General features: G+C 39.0%; 1 pseudogene; it reads right to left on the bottom strand.

Moving 5' to 3' along the window:
• Positions 1 to 3911: 3911 nt before the first annotated feature.
• On the bottom strand, positions 3912 to 4940 carry LOC136323464 (olfactory receptor 2A25-like; annotated as a pseudogene).
• Between the last annotated feature and the right edge of the window lie 3156 nt (positions 4941 to 8096).

Below are 8096 nucleotides of genomic sequence, written 5' to 3'. Positions count from 1 at the left end.
TGATCTTAGATAAATATCATGAGAAAAGTATTAACATATGATAAATATTTTTATATAATTTGGTTCACATGCTTCATGCTATTTTAATTTATTGGGGCAACACTGGTTCACATACAAATACCCACTATATAACTGAAGTACTTATTCTACTTCAGAGTCCTTCTTTAACTGTAAAAGACGAGGTTCTTAATACCATCTCCTTGATAAAAGAATAAAGTTCTTCACTTTAACTCTTCCTGGATGCACTGTCTTAAAGACCTCTCATAAGATAATCCCATGAGGTTGAACACCTCACAGGACCAGCATCAGTAAGTCACCCTTGAACTTGCTCTCCCTAATCTTTTGACTCACTCCTCTTTTCCTCATTTATAATTAAATGTTGGTACATAGCTTTTACATTGGGTTTTATTTTGGGAGAACCCAAATTAATGAAACCACTGAAGTTGCCAAAAGCAAGTGGTAGAGAGAGCTCAGTCTAAGATATAAGGGCATCCTCTGCCATTTGGGGAAGGTAAGAGTTCTGTTACCTTGGTCCCAATAAGTAGAAGGGGAAAGGAAGACAGGTAAGAAAGGCCAGTGCTCAGATGCGCTCATACCTGGCTTTCCTGCTGTCATTTGAAAGGACGGGGGAGGGGGGCTGTCAGATCTGGTGAGACTACAAGTGTTTCTCCACATCCCGCTTTAGTGTCTCTGGGCAGAGACCAAAGTACAGGCAGGCAGGGAAGCAAGAAGGGACGAGTGCTGAAGAACTGAGAGGTCTACATAGACAAATCTGAGGCAGCTCTCCATATTCTCCGGAAAGAACTCAGATGATTCCAGTGCCCCCAGATGGTGGTGGTGGATGCAAGTATTGGAGAAAAAGGGCTACAGCTTTCCAGGGAATCACTATGGAGCCAATGAAATATCCTGGTACCTGAGATCTTCAAGGGGGTCCAAACAGGCCTGAGATCAAGATGAAATACACACTTTCCACAGCCCCATGCTCCAGGATCTAAGACAAGACAGGTCCTTGAATACTTCCAGAGAGGTCAAATCTCCGCAGGTGACAGCCAGCCCTCACCAAGGACAGAACAAGTCTCCCAGGAGAGACTGACATGGACCAGGATGAGGTGACAGGAGAAGGAGGCTCTTTAGACTGGGCAAGACTGAGAGAACTTCTACAGAAACACTTAAAAATTCATGTCGTCCTAAAACACATATGTAGTTTCATTTCCTCCACTCCTGAACCTCTTAGTGCTACTAACCAAAAATATTAAGCTAATGATAAGAGAATAAGTAAGTTCCTTACTCTTGATTCAACTGTTTAGAACAACAACAACAAAACAGATTTGTAACCCAGTAATATATTTATGTATACAATTATCAGAGTAATGCCAATCTCTCTTATTAGACTGTACATCCACCTAAGTAGAAATTTCATATACAGTTGACCCTTGAACAATGCAGGGGTCAGGAACACCGATCCCTTTGTATTCTAAAATACATGTATAAATTTGACTTCCTAAAAACTTAATTACTAATAGCCTAATGTTGACCAGAAGGCTTACCAATAACATACAGTCAATTAACATGTATTTCATATATGTATCATATACTGTACTCTTACAATAAAGTGAGCAAAATTAAAATGTTATTAGGAAAATCATAAGGAAGAGAAAATACATTTACAGTATTTATTGAAAAAAATCCACGTGAAAGTGGACTATGAAGTTCAAACCTGTGTCGTTCAAGGGTCAACTGTATTTGGCTCATCACTGTCTTACCAATACCTAGCTCAGTGCGAGGAATATTGTAAGTGATGAGTAAATGATAATAATGATATCATGAGCCTATCACACATTTAAGCCAAAGAAGATCCAAGTGCAGGAGGCATTCATAACCCAGTATTTCCCAAGTTCATGCTCAACAGAAATAATTGCATGTTTCCTAAAATATGTGTATAGTAACATTCATGGACTAATTATTATAATAGCCAAAATTGTAAACAACCAGAAATATAATAGACAAGTTGTGATAGACTTATACAATGTAATGCTATGAAACAATGAAACTTAATCAAATAGAGCTACATGTAACTCCCTGATGAATCTCACATAGTAATGAGTGAAAAACATAAAAACAAAAAGAATGCACATTTTGAGTGTATACACATACATATAAATTTTTGCAATTTTAAATCATAGTTATCCATATACTTTTAAACATTATTTCTTTAGAGAACTGAGATTGCAAAGGAAAGACTCCATGAATCATTTACTTCATAAATTACTTGAAATCTTGGCATTTTTGTACCACATAATATGCTGTATTTTGTAATATTGCTGCTTTCACCAAGTGTAGTAGCAAGTCTCATTTTACATTGTCTAATTTATGTCACAGTCCTAGTTCATTAAAAGTGATAAATGTATGTAGAAGATAATATTAGTAATTACCATTTATTGAGCTTTTATTATAACTCAGGAATTCTGCTAAGCATTTTGCATAGTATCTCCTCTTCACACAAACCTATGATGTTAGTATTAGTGAATTCATTTTATACATAATAAATTCCAAAGAATTTAAGTACTATATTATAAAAGTTTATACATCTAGAAACTGGCAAAACTTTGTAAAAAAACCCCAGCTTTATCTGAATTCAAAATCATGGGTTTTTAACCCTTTTTTTGGTCATGAAGTAATGTCTACAAAACAGACTTCCTTACAAAAGGGATGCTTTGTAAGAAAGAAGTCCATGTATTTTCATCTTTAAAAACACTTCTCACAAAAAAACCCCAAATTATTTTAATAGTTAAATATTTTCCTTTGATACAGTTTATTCAGGAGTGTAATTTAGTATAAAATTAAGAAAAAAATCTCTTTACATACCCTTTCCACTGCTTCTTAACTGTGTCCTATCACTTCATAATTAAGAGTTGGGAGTTCTGTGTTTGGTTAAAATGATTATTCACAAAAATAAAAAGAAGACACACAAAAAAAAGAAAAAAGAATTAAAAAAAGGAAAAAAGCAAATGATTATTTAATTGACCTAAAATCTCTCACTTTAAAAAGCAAATTATTACTGATAATTTATAACTCTAGCATTATTGGCCAAATAGTCATCACAACAAGTATATAATCTATTCCTATTTGCCAGAATGTTCTAAGTATTGGTCATTTTCCCTGGGAGACAAGTGACCAAACCAACGAGAGAATATGTATCATTCATCCAAGGACTCTCAGTGACCTCCATTCTGCCCCCTTGCCCTTGTCTCCACCATCTATGGAGCTCCATCTGCACCCCAGAAGCAGAGGAAAACAGCGACAGAGAAAGTTCCTGCATGTCTGTGTATTTTTAGCATGATGTCCTTTGGGGTTTTCTTCTTCTTGTTAGCTCCGCCAGTTACATCCTTAATTCTCTTTCCCTTGAAGTCATGGCTGTTAATTTAAGTTGATGATGCCTTAGAAAACATTACTCCCTATCACAGAAATTATAATCAAATATTTTAAATGGAGGCCTATTTTTGAAGATGACAGTTGCTCAATTTAAAATATTTAAATAACTGCTATGTAATCAACATCTCTTAACTCCTATACTATTTAAATATTCTGCCAGTACCTTACTTTATTCTATAAAATTTTGTCCGCAAGTCCTGATTATGGAATACACAAATTTATTTTCTCTTATTGGGAGTATTTCATGTAACCATATTAACCACGTGGGCACTGTGCAGCTATGAGAAGAGAGTTGCAATTCCCGGGGCAGCACTGATGGCGGGAGGAATGCAGAGGGGGCTCTCTCGTCAGATGGTCCTAGGAGAACTCCAGGAGGATGAACGGGATGCCCTAGAGTGGTCTGTGCATCCTGCGCAGGTGCTGGAGGGGATGACTTCCGGTCCCTCTTCACTCAGTCACTTTATTATTCTATGAGGCTCTCATGAAATTCTCTCCTTTCCAAACATCCTCTTCAGAGCAGCACTGACTTCTCTGCTTCTCAGACTGTAGATCAGGGATTAAGCATGGGGTTGAAAAGGTTGTGAAACAGGAGATACTTATTCTGCTCCTTGGGGCTCCCATGTTGGGGCCTCAAATACATGATAATGACCATGCCATAGAAGATCTCAACCCCTCAGAGGTGAGACGAGCAGGTGGAGAAGGCCTTCTGGAACCTTTCCCCCGACTGGATCTTTAGGACGGCACGCAGAATGTGAACGCAGGACATCACAATTAAGGAGAACGGTCCCGCCAGCACCAACACTGCCCCAGCCAAAATCATAATCTCATTCGTGTGAGTGTTGGCACAGGCAAGTCTGAGAACAGCTGTAATTTCACAGAAAAAGTGATTCACTCTCTGAGGTCCACAGAAGGGCAATGGTAAGAGTAACGAGAGATGTACTAGGGCCATGAAGACTCCTAAAGCTCAGGAAGTCACTGCCAGTGTGATATAAATTCTCCAGCTCATGATGGCAGAATACCAGATGGGGTGGCAGATGGCCATGTACTGGTCATAGGACATCACCACCAGGAGGAAACACTCAGTGTGAGCAAAAGTCAAGAAGAGAAAGGTCTGTGCCATGCAGCCCGCAAAGGAGACGGGCCTGGCTGGACTCAGGAAGTTGGCCAGCATCTGGGGCACCATGGTGCAGGCATAGGCCATGTCCACGGTGGCCAGGTGGGTGAGGAAGCAGTACATGGGGGTGAGCAGCTGGGAGTCCTACCAGAGGAGCCCCAGGATGAGCCCGTTGCCCAGCAAGGTGAGGGCACAGAACAGGGAGAAGAGCCCAAAGAGGAGCCTCTGCACCCCTGGGCCACGGGGAAATCCCAGCAGCAGGAACTCTGTGACAGAAGTCTGGTTTCCCCCCATGTCCCTGGGGAAGAGACAGGGGAGCTCAGCAAACCCGAGCCTGAGGGAAGGGCTTAACATGGTGGGTCTGCACGTCGTTGTTTCTTTCCTCAGAAAACATCTTCAATGGTACTGCTGTCCCGCTAGTCACTTACTATGTGAAAAATACGTAGTGCAAATGACACAGAAGGAAATTTTTGTCACTGTGATAATACTATCATGGAATGACATGATAGTATTCTATTACATATTCAGTAAATCTTACTTTTATTTCCAAACCAACTTTCACCACAGTTCAAAGTATGTCAACGCTCTGTCTTCCTAGCCGGGACTCTCCTGGGTCAGTCCGGCTGCATCAGAGGCTTGCCACAGGTGTCGCGCATCGCCATGCACAGTCATCCACGTGAACGCATTCTGTACCCTTCCATCTCCATCTATACATGAGGACAGGCAAGGTGAGGAGCAGGTCAGAGAGCCTTCTAACGAGACCTCACAAAGATATAGTATGCGAAACATTTGTTAGCCTTGTAACTTTCACTGGAGCACGGTCTTGAATTAAGTTGAGAAAATGGCAGGCAGACTGCCACTGCTTTAGCTAGATTCAAGAGAAAGGACTTTGACTCTGATTTTTGAACCCACATATGGTCTATTGTGATAGTGTATTTCATGATCAGATGTCATCATCACCCTTTTGTCCACTATATGAATATTTATAGTCTATATCTGTTTGTATAATCATAAAGGTATATGTTAGAGTTAGAAAAATAATTACAAATATATAAACATGTGCATTTGAATCATTATGTGCAAGTGGGCAAGGTTCTTGGTATTTTCTATATTATTTTCTACTCTATTTCACTAGTAAAAATGCTAGTTGAATGACTTCCTGATAGGTCATAGCGTGGGGTTTAAAAAAATATTGATCAATAGCCAAGGTGATAGATAAAGCTCTAATTATATAATCATATTTACAGAACCTTCAACATATTTTATAGCTTAACTCCAATATAAAAATATTATTTACCATGAATCTTTAATTTTTTGTGGCTTATCAATTTTTAAAAAGTACTTCTACCACAGAGTGGGCGTTCTGCAGTTTGACTTGTAACTATTAAACTATTACTTGCCCATCTAACTGTATATCCTTTCATTCCAGAATTCACCTGAATTTCACTAAAATAAGAATTTAAGAAAAATTCATAATTCATAATTGAGTTTCTATTAGTTCACCATTCAAATTTTCTGATAAGTTAATATTTGCAAGGTTTTATAAGCAAAAGTGTGAAGGTTTTACCCTGCTTCAAAGGAGGAATTGGAATTCACAGTAAAAATATTGGACATGATTTTATCTTAGTCCAAAAAATAACTTCATAACAATTGAAATCACCTCCTTGAAGAAAAAATGGTTGTTTTATTAGGACTGAACTTTACGTCGGTGGATATTTTCAATCAGACTTTGATGAACCATTTATTCAAGATGGGATTCCCATGTTACGATGATGAACAAGAACACTGAGGTCTCTTCCAACTACAGGATTCATTGGCCCTAAATGCATAAAAAAGAGTTAGCCATTTTCATTTCAACTTTCTTGCAACATCTGGGGCCAAAGAAGACAGCAATGCTATTTCTAAAATGTCCTGTGATGAAGGCACACAATAAACTAAACGAGAAGAACCAACTAGTGCCATCTCATCTCCCTCCTATCTGCAGGCAGCTAACGCCTGAAACATAAAACCCACAGATATTTACTACACATGTTCAATGTCTTGCCACATGTCTTGGCTGAGGATTTACAAGACAATTCCTGCCTGCTGGTATATATTGATATAACCTGTTTGGAATGACAAGGCTGTTGAAAGGACTCAAAAGATAATCATTTTCATATTTAAGTAACTCACCAAATGGAAGTTCCCTTTCAAAAATAAAACCTTCAGAATGCTCTTCTGTCATAAACTCATTTTGTGGTCAACTAGGTCTATTAGTTCATAAAAACATGACTTAATTTTATGGAACAACTGGAAGATTTTCAAGCAAATCTGTCAAACAGTTATTTGCTTATAATTTAAACAAGAAATTCAACACTAAATGCATCAAAGTATAAGATTCGTATTAGGTATATCTAAAAGGGACAAAAACTTTTAAATTATCCTATTAGGAAGGTCTATAAATAGCAGACATCTGGCATTGACAGATAGTTACAATTCCACTTTGCCTTGTGATTTTGCATTATAGCCTATCTGAAATGGCATAGTGAAAAAAAAGACTGGATGATATAAGAAACTTAGCACAGACTTATAGGAAGTGTCTCAGGACACTTCCGAGTGTCTGGTGCAGGGGAGGGGACAAAGATCCATCAGGCACACTGCCATCAGCTTCCCTCCAGGGAAAAGGGGCTCTCAAGGGGCTTCTCTCTGGTCTTCTCCAGAGGGATGCTTATGACAGGACTGCGATGCTGATGGTTCCTTCACTCACTGTGGGGTCCACAATCGTCAATTCAGAAGTACTGGCATGATTTCTGGGACTCCCGCATACATTACAATTACCATGTCGTGGATTTATTATGGCTTCGAGAACTCCAACATTTCCCCACTTACTAACCCTCCAAACAGAGTAAGTGGTAAGCAGGATAGATGGAATCTATATATTTTCCCATCCTCTCTATTGTTGGCTGAGTTTTAAGTGACAACTGACTGGAACATGTATCCTATAGATTGTTTTCCATTAAGTCACCACAAGGAATACAACTTATAAATTATAAAGTAAGACCAGGTAGCAAGGCCTACGGAAGTGAGGGGGAACAGGTGAAGGAGTCAGAAACAGGGCAAGGTCTCCCGAGGGGACTTGTTAAATCCTGTGTGGAGGGTTTCAGTGCAGTGCCAGAGGGAAAGGTAACTCTCTCCAGAAAACAATCTCCACGCTCTCATTTCCAGAGATTCTGAGTCAAGGGGGGGAAAAGGTCAAGTTTCCCCGAGGACTGTAACTACTAGTGTTTTCTTCTCTTCCTGAAAAGGAAATTGACCTCCTTTACAATTCTGGATTTATGAGGGAAGGGGAGGGGGGTTTTCTCTACAGTTTTGAAGAAAAAAAAATGCCCTTTCATACTTTTCTATTTCATTTCCTCTGATTCTGGGTTCCTTGAGCCATAATTTTATTTTTCCTACATTTCTCCGATCTTTGAAAAAAGGACTGGGGTATCTTGGGTAATGAGTTTGAGGACTCTTTGTGATGGGAAGACAGAGCCTCCCTGATGATGGTTGAAGTTGGCATCAGGAATTC

Source organism: Saccopteryx bilineata, chromosome 2, assembly GCF_036850765.1.
Source record: "Saccopteryx bilineata isolate mSacBil1 chromosome 2, mSacBil1_pri_phased_curated, whole genome shotgun sequence".
Classification (NCBI taxonomy): Eukaryota; Metazoa; Chordata; class Mammalia; order Chiroptera; family Emballonuridae; genus Saccopteryx; species Saccopteryx bilineata.
This window is presented reverse-complemented; position numbering and strand designations above follow the sequence as displayed.